A 12590-nucleotide genomic window follows, 5' to 3' on the forward strand; every position below is an offset into this window, starting at 1 on the left:
GAACAGGCCCTTCGGCCCTCCAAGCCTGCGCCGATCCAGATCCTCTCTCTAAACATGTCGCCTATTTTCTAAGCTTCTGTATCTCTTTTCTTCCTGCCCATTCATGTATCTGTCTAGATACATCTTAAAAGACTCCATCGTGCCCGCATCTACCACCTCCGCTGGCAATGCGTTCCAGGTGCCCACCACCCTCTGCGTAAAGAACTTTCCACGCATATCCCCCCTAAACTTTTCCCCTTTCACTTTGAACTCGTGTCCTCTAGTAATTGAAACCCCCACTCTGGGAAAAAGCTTCTTGCTATCCACCCTGTCTATACCTCTCATGATTTTGTACACCTCAATCAGGTCCCCCCTCAACCTCCGTCTTTCTAATGAAAATAATCCTAATCTACTCAACCTCTCTTCATAGCTAGCGCCCTCCATACCAGGCAACATCCTGGTGAACCTCCTCTGCACCCTTTCCAAAGCATCCACATCCTTTTGATAATGTGGCGACCAGAACTGTACGCAGTATTCCAAATGTGGCCGAACCAAAGTCCTATACAACTGTAACATGACCTGCCAACTCTTGTACTCAATGCCCCGTCCGATGAAGGAAAGCATGCCGTATGCCTTCTTGACCACTCTATTTACCTGCGTTGCCACCTTCAGGGAACAGTGGACCTGAACACCCAAATCTCTCTGGACATCAATTTTCCCCAGGACTTTTCCATTTACTGTATAGTTCACTCTTGAATTGGATCTTCCAAAATGCATCACCTCGCATTTGCCCTGATTGAACTCCATCTGCCATTTCTCTGCCCAACTCTCCAATCTATCTATATTCTGCTGTATTCTCTGACAGTCCCCTTCACTATCTGCTACTCCACCAATCTTAGTGTCGTCTGCAAATTTGCTAATCAGTCCACCTATACTTTCCTCCAAATCATTAATGTATATCACAAACAACAGTGGTCCCAGCACGGATCCCTGTGGAACACCACTGGTCACACGTCTCCATTTTGAGAAACTCCCTCTACTGCTACTCTCTGTCTCCTGTTGCCCAGCCAGTTCTTTATCCATCTAGCTAGTACACCTTGGACCCCAAGCGCCTTCACTTTCTCCATCAGCCTGCCATGGGGAACCTTATCAAACGCCTTACTGAAGTCCATGTATATGACATCGACAGCCCTTCCGTCATCAATCAACTTTGTCACTTCCTCAAAGAATTCTATTAAGTTGGTAAGACATGACCTTCCCTGCACAAAACCATGTTGCCTATCACTGATGAGCCCATTTTCTTCCAAATGGGAATAGATCCTATCCCTCAGTATCTTCTCCAGCAGCTTCCCTGCCACTGACGTCAGGCTCATCGGTCTATAATTACCTGGATTATCCCTGCTACCCTTCTTAAACAAGGGGACAACATTAGCAATTCTCCAGTCCTCCGGGACCTCACCCGTGTTTAAGGATGCTGCAAAGATATCTGTTAAGGCCCCAGCTATTTCCTCTCTCGCTTCCCTCAGTAACCTGGGATATATCCCATCCGGACCTGGGGACTTGTCCACCTTAATGCCCTTTAGAATACCCAACACTTCCTCCCTCCTTATGCCGACTTGACCTAGAGTAATCAAACATCTGTTCCTAACCTCAACATCCGTCATGTCCCTCTCCTCGGTGAATACCGATGCAAAGTACTCGTTTAGAATCTCACCCATTTTCTCTGAGTCCAAGCATAACATTCCTCCTTTGTCCTTTAGTGGGCCAATCCTTTCTCTAGATACCCTCTTTCTCCTTATATATGAATAAAAGGCTTTGGGATTTTCCTTAACCCTGTTTGCTAAAGATATTTCATGACCCCTTTTAGCCCTCTTAATTCCTCGTTTCAGATTGGTCCTACATTCCCGATATTCTTTCAAAGCTTCGTCTTTCATCAGCCGCCTAGACCTTATGTATGCTTCCTTTTTCCTCTTAGCTAGTCTCACAATTTCACCTGTCATCCATGGTTCCCTAATCTTGCCATTTCTATCCCTCATTTTCACAGGAACATGTCTCTCCTGCACGCTAATCAACCTCTCTTTAAAAGCCTCCCACATATCACATGTGGATTTACCTTCAAACAGCTGCTCCCAATCTACATTTCCCAGCTCCTGCCGAATTTTGGTATAGTTGGCCTTCCCCCAATTTAGCACTCTTCCTTTAGGACCACTCTCGTCTTTGTCCATGAGTATTTTAAAGCTTACGGAATTGTGATCACTATTCCCAAAGTAGTCCCCTACTGAAACTTCAACAACCTGGCCGGGCTCATTCCCCAACACCAGGTCCAGTATGGCCCCTTCCCGAGTTGGACCAATTACATACTGCTCTGGAAAACCCTCCTGGATGCTCCTTACAAATTCTGCTCCATCTGGACCTCTAACATTAAGCGAATCCCAGTCAATGTTGGGAAAATTAAAATCTCCTATCACCACCACCCTGTTGCTCCTACATCTTTCCATAATCTGTTTACATATTTGTACCTCTATTCTCACATTCTCACATTGGCAGGCTGCAACTAGTGGGGTACCGCAAGGATCGGTACTTGGGCCGCAGCTATTCACAATATATAAGGGATTGGGGGTAGTGTATTGCGATGGACAGAAAATTGGTTGGCGGACAGGAAACAAAGAGTAGGGATAAATGGGTCTTTTTCTGAATGGCAGGCAGTGACTAGTGGGGTACCACATGGATCGGTGCTAGGACCCCAGCTATTCGCAATATACATTATGATTTCGATGAGGGAACTAAACGTAAGATCTCCAAATTTGCAGATGACACAAAACTGGGTGGGATGGTGAGTTGTGAGGAGGATGCAGAGAGGCTTCAGGGTGATTTGGACAAGTTGAGTGAGTGGACTAATTCATGGCAGATGCAGTATAATGTGGATAAATGTGAGGTTATCCACTTTGGTAGCAAAAACAGGCATATGAATATATATAGCTTCGAGCAAGTGCACATGAGCCACATTGCGAGCACAACTGATGATCTTAAATTGGTTGTTAGTATAATTCTTAGCACACTCAGGATTGTTCAGTAAGTGCTGTCCAATCATGGAATCACATCTAACATTAGACATTGTGTTCTGAGGTTTTGCAAGTATGGGCTCGTTGAGTATCGTTAGTATTCTGTCCATTGCGAACAGCCGAAGGGACGTGCTGTTTCATACAATCTGCCAGTCATTGGGATGTACAGCCTCTGTACCTGGCATCGCACCGGCACTGAAATTCAGATATCACATTACTCATTTGTGTGGCAGGCAGAATGTCTTTTTGGCTTGACGGCAGCATCCTGTTAGTGGAAAATGCCACTTGTGTTGCTACTGCATAGTAGCAGTGTAAAAAGGCTAGCTTCACCTTTTTGTCAATTTTTGATACACCTTTCCCTTCCAGGGTAATTTGAGGTAGACTGGGCACTTTTTAGATCCGAAAGTGGTGGACTTAGGCCCATTCATGAGTATGCGCGATACACAATGAGCAATGATCTGATCGGGGTAGCATTATCCTGCAGGATCGCTGTGATGCTCCCTGTTTCAGCGTCAAGCTTGCACAGTGAACAAATGGCTTGGGCCCTCTTTACGAGATTACTTAATATAGCTACAAATAATTGTTGAGTGACATTTCAAAACTTGAAACCCTGATTAGTTAAATAAAATACCAGGAATGGTACTAAAGACTGACAATTCCCCTGGTCATGATGGCCTGCATCCTAAGGTCTTAAAAGAAGTGGCTACATTGTTGTAATCCTCCCAAATTCCCTAAATTCTGGAAAGGTCCCAGTGGATTGGAAAACCACAAATGTAACACTTCTTTTCAAGCAAGGAGGGAGACAGAAAGCAGGAAACAATAGGCCAGTTAGTCTAACGTCTGTCATTGGGAAGTTGCTAGAATCCATTTTTAAGGAAGTAGTAGCAGGACATTTCAAAAATCATAACACAATCAAGCAGTCAGCATGGTTTTAGTTTAGTTTAGAGATACAGCACTGAAACAGGCCCTTCGGCCCACCGAGTCTGTGCCGACCATCAACCACCCATTTATACGAATCACATCCCCACCAGTCCCTATATTTCCCGACCACCTACCTATACTAGGGGCAATTTATAATGGCCAATCTACCTATCAACCTGCAAGTCTTTGGCATGTGGTAGGAAACCGGAGCACCCGGAGGAAACCCATGCAGACACAGGGAGAACTTGCAAACTCCACACAGGCAGTACCCAGAATTGAACCTGGGTCACTGGAGCTGTGAGGCTGCGGTGCTAACCACTGCGCCACTGTGCCGCCCACAGTGAAAGGAAAGTGGTGTTTGACAAAGTTCTTTTGTGGATGTAACAAGCAGGGTGGATAAAGGGGAACAAGTAGATGTAGTGTATTTGGATTTTCAAAAGGCAATTGATAAGGTGCGACATAAAAGGATACTGCACAAGATAAGAGCCAATGCTGTTGGGGTAATATATTAGAATGGATAGAGGATTGGCTAACAGGAAACAGAGTGCTGGATTAAATGGATAATTTTCAGGTTGGCAAACTGTAACTAGTGGAGTGCCACAGGGATCAGTGCTGGGACCTCAACTATTTGAAATCTATATTAATGACTTAGATGACGGGACAGAGTATTTTGTGTCAAAATTTGCTGCTGATACGAAGATTGGTGGGAAAGCAAGTTGTGAGCAGATCACAGAGTCCGCAAAGGGATATAGATAGGTTAAAATTTGGCAAATGGAGTATAATGTAGAAAAATGTGAGGTTATCCACCTTGGTAGGAAGAATAGAAAAGCAAAATTTTATATTAATGGAGAAAGATTGCAGAATGTTGTGGTACTGAAGAATCTGGGTGTCCTCGTACGTGAATCTCAAAAATTTAGCATGCAGGTACATCAAGTAATTAGGAAGGTAAATGAAATGTTGGCTTTTATTGCAAAGAGGATGGAGTATAAAAGTAGGCGAAGTCTTGCTACAACTGTACAGGGCATTGGTGAAACCACCTAGAGTATTGCATATAGTTTTGGTTTTCTATTTCCGGAGAGATATACTTACATTGGAGACAGTTCAGAGAAGGTTCACTAGGTTGATTCCTGGATTGAAGGGCTTGTTTTATGAGGAAAGGTTGAACAAGTTAGGCTTATACTCATTGGAGTTTAGAAGAATGAAAGGTGCTCTTATTGAAATATACAAGATTTTGAGGGGGCTTTCCTGGGAAGACACAGAAAGGATGTTTCTCCTTATGAAGGAATCTAGAACTCGGGGGTACAGTTTCAGACTTAGGGGGTCTCCCATTTATGATGGAAATGAGGAGGAATTTGCTCTTTGAGGTTCAGTTATCTTTGGAATTCTCTGCTGCAGAGAGTAGTGGAGGCTGGGTCATTGAGTATATTCAAGGCTGTTAAACCAATTTTTGATCAACAAGAGAGTTGAGGGTTATGGGGGCTGGCAGCAAAGTGGAGTTGAGGCCACAATCAGCTCCGCATGATCTTATTGAATGGCAGAGCAGGTTTGAGGGGCCAAATGGCTCCTATTTCTTATGTTCTTGAGTTTAGAGAGGATTTGAGCGGAATTTTTCTTCACCCAGAGGGTAGTGGGGATCTGGAACTCAGTGCCTGAAAGGGTGGTCGAGACCTTCACAACATTTAAAAAATACTTAGATAGGCACTTGAAGTGCTGTAAACTACAAAGCTACGGATCAAGAACTGGAAAGTGGGATTAAGCTGGAATGGCTACTTGTTGGCCAGCATGGATGTAATGGGCTGAATGGCCTCTTTCCCTGCTGTAAATTTCATTTCTATTCTATGAATTCTGGAATATCAAAACCAATACATCTACTATCTCTGCAGCTACTTCTTTTAAAATCCTTTGAATATAGTACATCAGGTCCGGAAAATGTTATAAGTATATAAGTATTTGGTGGCTCACCACCACATTCTCAAGGGCAGTCAGGGATGTGCAATAAATGCTGGCCTTTTCAGCGCTGCCCACATCCCATGAATGAATAAAGAAAATGATTTGTTTTTTTAGTCCCACTAATTTCTTCAGTACTTTACATTTCCTCACTTTCATTGGACCCTTAGTTCCCTACAATTTCTGTTATGTTCCTTGTGTTTTCTACTGTGAAGACAGTCACAAATTTGAGCTGAATTTTCACCACGGAGGCGAGAAACGGGATCCCGATGAAATATAGGTATAATCGGCTTAATTAGGTAGAATTTAGATATAATTAATACATTATACCTTTTAGAATTAAAGATTGAATAAATGGTCAGTTTTCAAGACTCACTGAAATTCCCTTTAAGGGCAGAGTTAAAAATCCATGAATATCCCTGTTACAATGGAATGTGTACCAGAAACACCTTTTAAGTTAAATGAGACTGGCTATACATGGTCCGTACTGATAACTATAATCCTAATTAGTTGATAATGTTAATGATTCAGACAGACTGACTTAAGGAGATGGTACAAGGTACAAGCTACCACAGATGATCAATCAGAAAATGGAATGTTACCTACAAAAACAGATGCCACGTAAACCCAATTTAACCCAAAAAGGAAAAACAGTTACTGCACAAATTTAATTAAAAATCTTAAGTATAAAACACATTTATAAAGTTAAGTCTTAGCGTTACTATAAAACACTGCAAACATTTTGACCAGATAAAAGCTCACAACTTCATGAGAAGGGAATTCTCAGCAGATAATTAATTGGGAATAATTAGCTAATGATATCATCATATATGGATAACGAAAGCGGGAAAAACACGCACAGAAAGGTAACCTCTACATTCCAAAAGACGAGTTAATAGACTAGAAACAGTATAAATGTGAGTTTTGAATCAAAAAATCAGAGGTATCGAAATTCCTCATCAATGCTTCTCAACCTATGGTAAGAACGGCTAACAGAATGACAGGAGAATTCTGCTCTTAACAGAATGTTTTGTCTTGTTAAGCAGGATGCTCACTCAGGGAATTTAAGGTAACAGTTTACTTTGAATTTTGATGGATATTCTAAGATATTTTGCTGTAACATTGTCAAGGTTGAACTTTTGGATTCTATTTTAGAAATAAGATTATGTTTTACATCTCTTAGTAATATTTGATATTGTAGTATACTTATCCACTTAAAAGTGTATTGCATGTTAAATTCTTTAATAAATATATAAAAGTTAATAAATCGTCTCATGTAGCATTCTATATACAACTACAAGAACCCTCTCTCTGTGTCTCTTTAAGTGGAGAGATACATATTGAAGAGAGTTTCCCAGACCCTTACAATATCTGGGATATTTACGACTTAGTCATAATTTTTTTTTAATAGGCTATCCGAAAGATGGTAATATTCTCTGTTAGTTTTCTTTCTTTGAGGGAAAACTAGTTCAATTCTTTGGACCCAAATAAATATCTGTAAGAGTTTGTCTAGTTTGAACTAAATTTAAAAGGAGATTCATGGGGATGTACTCTTGATTTGGTTTAATCCCTGTAAGGGTTTAAAATCATAAATCACTTCAGAGCCAGGTTTGTTTTTGGGTCAGAAACCTGCCTCTGGGGGAAACAAATTAAATTTAGATGTTTGCATGGGGAAGCCCTTAATTGGTATGGAGACTAGTTTCCTGTCCAGTTTGAGTCAGTAGGGTTGGCATGAACGCTGGTCAGGTGAAGTGTGGGACTCATTTAGACTCCCATGGCAGTCATCACTGAGGCTGCTGGTTGTCTTGAGAGAGAGATCTGTGGTTTGTGCCAAAGCCTTCCACTGCACCAGAGAGAAGCAAGATGTCGCAGGGGAATCGGAGGCCTGGTACCTGGGGCAGATAGCTCCTCGCTTCGTCGGTGCCGACCTGGATCTAATGCCTCCTATTGCCACCACCTCGTTGTACATCAAGGGAACCTCTCCATTCAGCATCATCTCCCTCTGCCTCCTCTTCCTCCTCCTCTCTTACCTCCTGTCCCAATGAGCTGTCTCCTTCCAGGGCCTAATTGTCCTCAAGGTCCACACTTCTCTGGAGGGCCATGTTATAGAGAGCACAGCAGACCACCACAATGACCGAGACCCTTTCAGGAGGATATTGGAGGGCACCACCCAACCAGTCCGGGCACTGGAACTGCATCTTCAGAAGCCCAATGGCCTGCTCAATAATTTTCCTACTGAGCTGCTGATTTTATCACCTCTGCGCCTCTGTCTGGGGACTCCCATAGAGGGGTGAGTAGCCATGTCTTCATGAGATGTCCCTTGTCCCCTAGGATCTATCTATGTATTTTGGGTGTTGACTGAAGATCTGAGGCAGCCTGGACTGTCGGAGGATGAAGGACTCATGGATGTTGCCAGGAAAATGAGCGCACACATGGTGGTAGCAGTTGGATATTGAGGAAGTTGGAGCCCTTCCTGTTGATAGATCTCACTGGCTGGTTGCTGGGTGCCTTGATGGCCACATGGGTGCTATCGATGATGCCCTGCACTTGGGAGAATCCTGCAAGGCTGAGACCATCATCAAATGAATATGCTGTCCAGCTCTGGCAAAGAGAGCATCATTGACCAGCGAGATGCAATGGTATGTAGCCGTTTATGAGATGCTACCAACGTCTACAACCAATCCTTGGAAGGAGCCAGAAGCAGAGAAGTTCAAGCCCACAGTGACTTTGACAGCTACTGGCAGGGCATGGCAACCAGCGCTGCAAGATGCGAGGTCTTTGGCAACGAGGGCACCGATTTCAGAGTCGCAGTCTGCTGTGGCACTGGGTCTCGGTCATCTCCAGGTAGCTCCATCTTCAGCAGTAAATCCTGTGTTGAGAGTATGGCTTCCATTGCCTTCCTGCCCCTCTTTCCTCTCCGCTGCTCTCCTGATGCCCAGGTTCCACCCTTCCTGGGGAGGGTGTTGCCTCTCTTTGCCACTGGACCCAAAATCTGACGGGCATGCCTCCAATGCCAGTTGCAGCTTTTCTTTTAGAAAGGTGGTTGTCCTCTTGTGATTGGCAGTTTTGCTCACTGCTTTTCTGTCCTGCAATGCCAGGCAAGTGACAACCCCGGTCAATGCCCGAGCACTGACTCTCCCTGCCGCCTGAGCACCATCAAGGGCACCTACGTACCAAGTGCTGAGTCCCCCTTTGTTCTGCTGACCCTCTTATGGGCCGGGGCAATCTTGACTGGGTCCCCACTGTGTTCAGAAACTGGCAGCTTCTAAAACTCTTTCACTCCTTTAATTATTCCACCCTTCCCCTTCAACAAGATCTTTGAGCTGTTTAACTAGTTTAATTAACCTCAGGAGGAGAGCTGGATTACTGTCCTGCCCTAGTGATCATTGCTGGCACCAGGATCGGCAATTTAACATTGACATACTACCCACTTTTCGGGGCCCCACTGCCTCCGTTCTCAACTTTGGGGAGGTGGCGGGGGTGGGGGGGGGGAGAGGGGCGGAGGAGGGGTCCTGACGATTGAGTCCAAATATTTATTTTCCGTTTTTGCCATTTCCTTACTCCCCATTAGAATTTTTCCTGTCTCTGCCTGTAGGGGTCCCACGTTTATTTTCACTAATCTTTTCCTTTTTATATACTTATAAAAGCTCTTATGATCTGTTTTTATATTTCTTGCTAGTTTATTTATTTTTTATTTATTTATTTAGAGATACAGTACTGAAACAGGCCCTTCGGCCCACCGAGTCTGTGCCGACCATCAACCACCCATTTATACTAATCCTACACTAATCCCATATTCCTATCATATCCCCACCTGTCCCTATATTTCCCTACCACCTACCTATACTAGGGGCAATTTATAATGGCCAATTTACCTATCAACCTGCAAGTCTTTTGGTGGTGGGAGGAAACCGGAGTACCCGGCGAAAACCCACGCAGACACAGGGATAACTTGCAAACTCCACACAGGCAGTACCCAGAACTGAACCCGGGTCGCTTGAGCTGTGAGGCTGCGGTGCTAACCACTGCGCCACTGTGCCGCCCATTTTCTCCCTCTTTATCACTTTCTTGGTCATCCTTTGCTGATTTTGAAAATCCTCCAATCCTCTGGCTTATTACCCTTTTTAACAACATTCTAGGTCTCTTATTTTAATCGAATGCTATCCTTAACTTCTCTAGTTAGCCACTCTTGTACTATTTTTCAAGTGGAGTTTTATTACTCAAGGTAATACAGATTGAATGAATATATGTTGAGAATTATTTCTTTAAATGCCGTTCTTTATCTACTGTCATATCTTTTTAATATAATTTCCCAATCTGCCTCTGTCAAATTGTGTCTCATGCCTCCATTATTGGCTTTATTTAAATTTAAGACCATCGTATCAGACTTATCCGGATCACTCTCAAACATGATATGAGATTCATCATATCAGGATCACTCTTCCCCAGAGGATCAGCTACTATAAGATTACCAATTAACCCTGTCTCATTACACAATACTAGATCTGAAATAGCCTGTTCTCTAGTTGGTTCCTCATGATATTGTTTTAGAAAACTGTCTTAAATGCATTCTATGAACCTGTCCTCCTAGCCTTTGCCAATTTGGCTTGCCTATTCTACATGAATTTCCCAGGATTATTGCATTGCCCTTGTTACATCCTCTAATTTGCTGATTCACTCTGTCCAACATTACAAATACTGATAGGGGGCATATAAACTATTTGGACCAGTATTTTCTGCTTTTTGTTATGACTTACTCAATCCATACTGACTTTTTTTTGGACTAAGATCCTTTCTCACTACTGCCTTTCGCTCATCATTTACTATCAGGGCTGTCCCACCTCCTTTTCCACACTGCATATTTTTTCTAAAAGTTATGTATTCTGGAATACTTTAGTTCACAATTTTGGTCACCCTATAACCAAGTCTTAGTAAAGTCTACTAAATCAGGTTATGAAAGAAAGAAGGAAGACTTGCATTTATATTACATCATTCATGACTTCAGGAGATCCCAAAGTGCGTTACAACCAATTTAGTAATTTTGAAGTATATCATTGTTGTAAAATGTAGAAAAGGCAGCAGCCAATTTGCGCACAGCAAGGTCCTACAAATAGCAATATGATAATGACCAGATTATCGATTTTAGGTTTTGGTTGAGGATTAAATATTGCCCAGAATACCAGGGAGAACTACCCTATTTTTTTGAAATAGGACCTTGAGATCTTTTATGTCCACCTGAGAGGGCAGGCGAAGCCTCAGTTTAGCCTTTCATCCAAAAGATGGCAACTCCAACAGTGCAGCATTCCCTCAGTAGTGCTTAGCCTGGATATTTTGCTCAAATCTCTGGAGTGGAACTTGAACCCACAACCTTCTGAGTCAGAGTACTACCCACGGAGCCACTGGCATTTTATAGTAGTTTGCATGGAATCGTCCTTTAATTTTATTTATTTTTTAATCCTAAATTTGTTTAAAATATGTTGGTCCGAGGATTTCTCCCATTACAACAGGGCTGCCATTTTCAATGTGGATAAACTGAGCCAACTGCGACTATAGTTTGAGCCTACATTTGACACTATGCCAGGCAAAACCTCCCAGAGTAACAGAAAACACTATCACACCTTTCCTCACACCTGACCTGGAAACGTTCTAAAAGTCACTGGAACGAGAATGTGCTTCATTCAGTCATTTATAAAAACTGATAAACAGCTTTAAAGAATATTATTGCGGAGATGAGAACAAGTAATTCTCAATTAAAAATAATTACAAATTAAACATATTGAAAATATATAGGGTTAAATTTCCACAGGAGTTTTCCTTAACATCCACCATAACCATGGTCAAAGATTTTTTTTATTCGTTCATGGTCTGTGGGTATCGCTGGCGATGCAAGCATTTATTGCCCATCCCTAATTTCTCTTGAGAAGTTGGTGGTGAGCTGCTGCCTTGAATTGCTGCAGTCCTTGGGGTGTAGCTACACCAACAGTGCTGTTAGGAAGGGAGTTCCAGGATTTGACCCAGCGACAGTGAAGTAACGGCAATATAGTTCCAAGTCGGGGTGATGTGTGACTTGGAGGGCAACTTGCAGCTCATGGTGTTCCCATGCATCAACTGCCCTTGTCCTTCTAGGTGGTAGAGGTCGCAGGTTTGGAAGATGCTGCCAAAGGAGCCTCGGTGAGTTGCTGCAGTGCATCTTGTAGATGGTACGCACTGCTGCCACTGCGTCAGTGGTAGAGGGAGTGAATGTTTGTAGATGGGGTGCCAATCAAACGGGCTGCTTTGTCCTGGATGGTGTTGACCTTCTTGAGTGATGTTGGAGCTGCACCTTCCAGGCGTGGGGAGTATTCCACCACACTCCTGACTTCTGCCTTGTAGATGGTGGACAGGCATTGGGGTGTCAGAAGATGAGTTATTCACCGCAGAATTCCTATCTCTCTGCCCTGCCTCTGTAGCCACGGTATTTATGTGGCTGCTCCAGTTCAGTTTCTGGTCAATAGTAACCCCCAGGAAGTCAATAGTGAAGGATTTAGTGATGGTAATGCCATTGAACATCAAAGGGAGATGGTTAGATTCTCTCTTGTTTGAGGTGGTCATTGCCTGGCACTTGTGGGGCACAAATGTTAACTTGCTAGTCTTCAGCCCAAGCCTAGATGTTGTCCAGGTCTTGCTGCATCTGGACACAAG

The sequence above is a fragment of the Heterodontus francisci genome, chromosome 1, assembly GCF_036365525.1.
Source record: "Heterodontus francisci isolate sHetFra1 chromosome 1, sHetFra1.hap1, whole genome shotgun sequence".
NCBI classification, from domain to species: Eukaryota; Metazoa; Chordata; class Chondrichthyes; order Heterodontiformes; family Heterodontidae; genus Heterodontus; species Heterodontus francisci.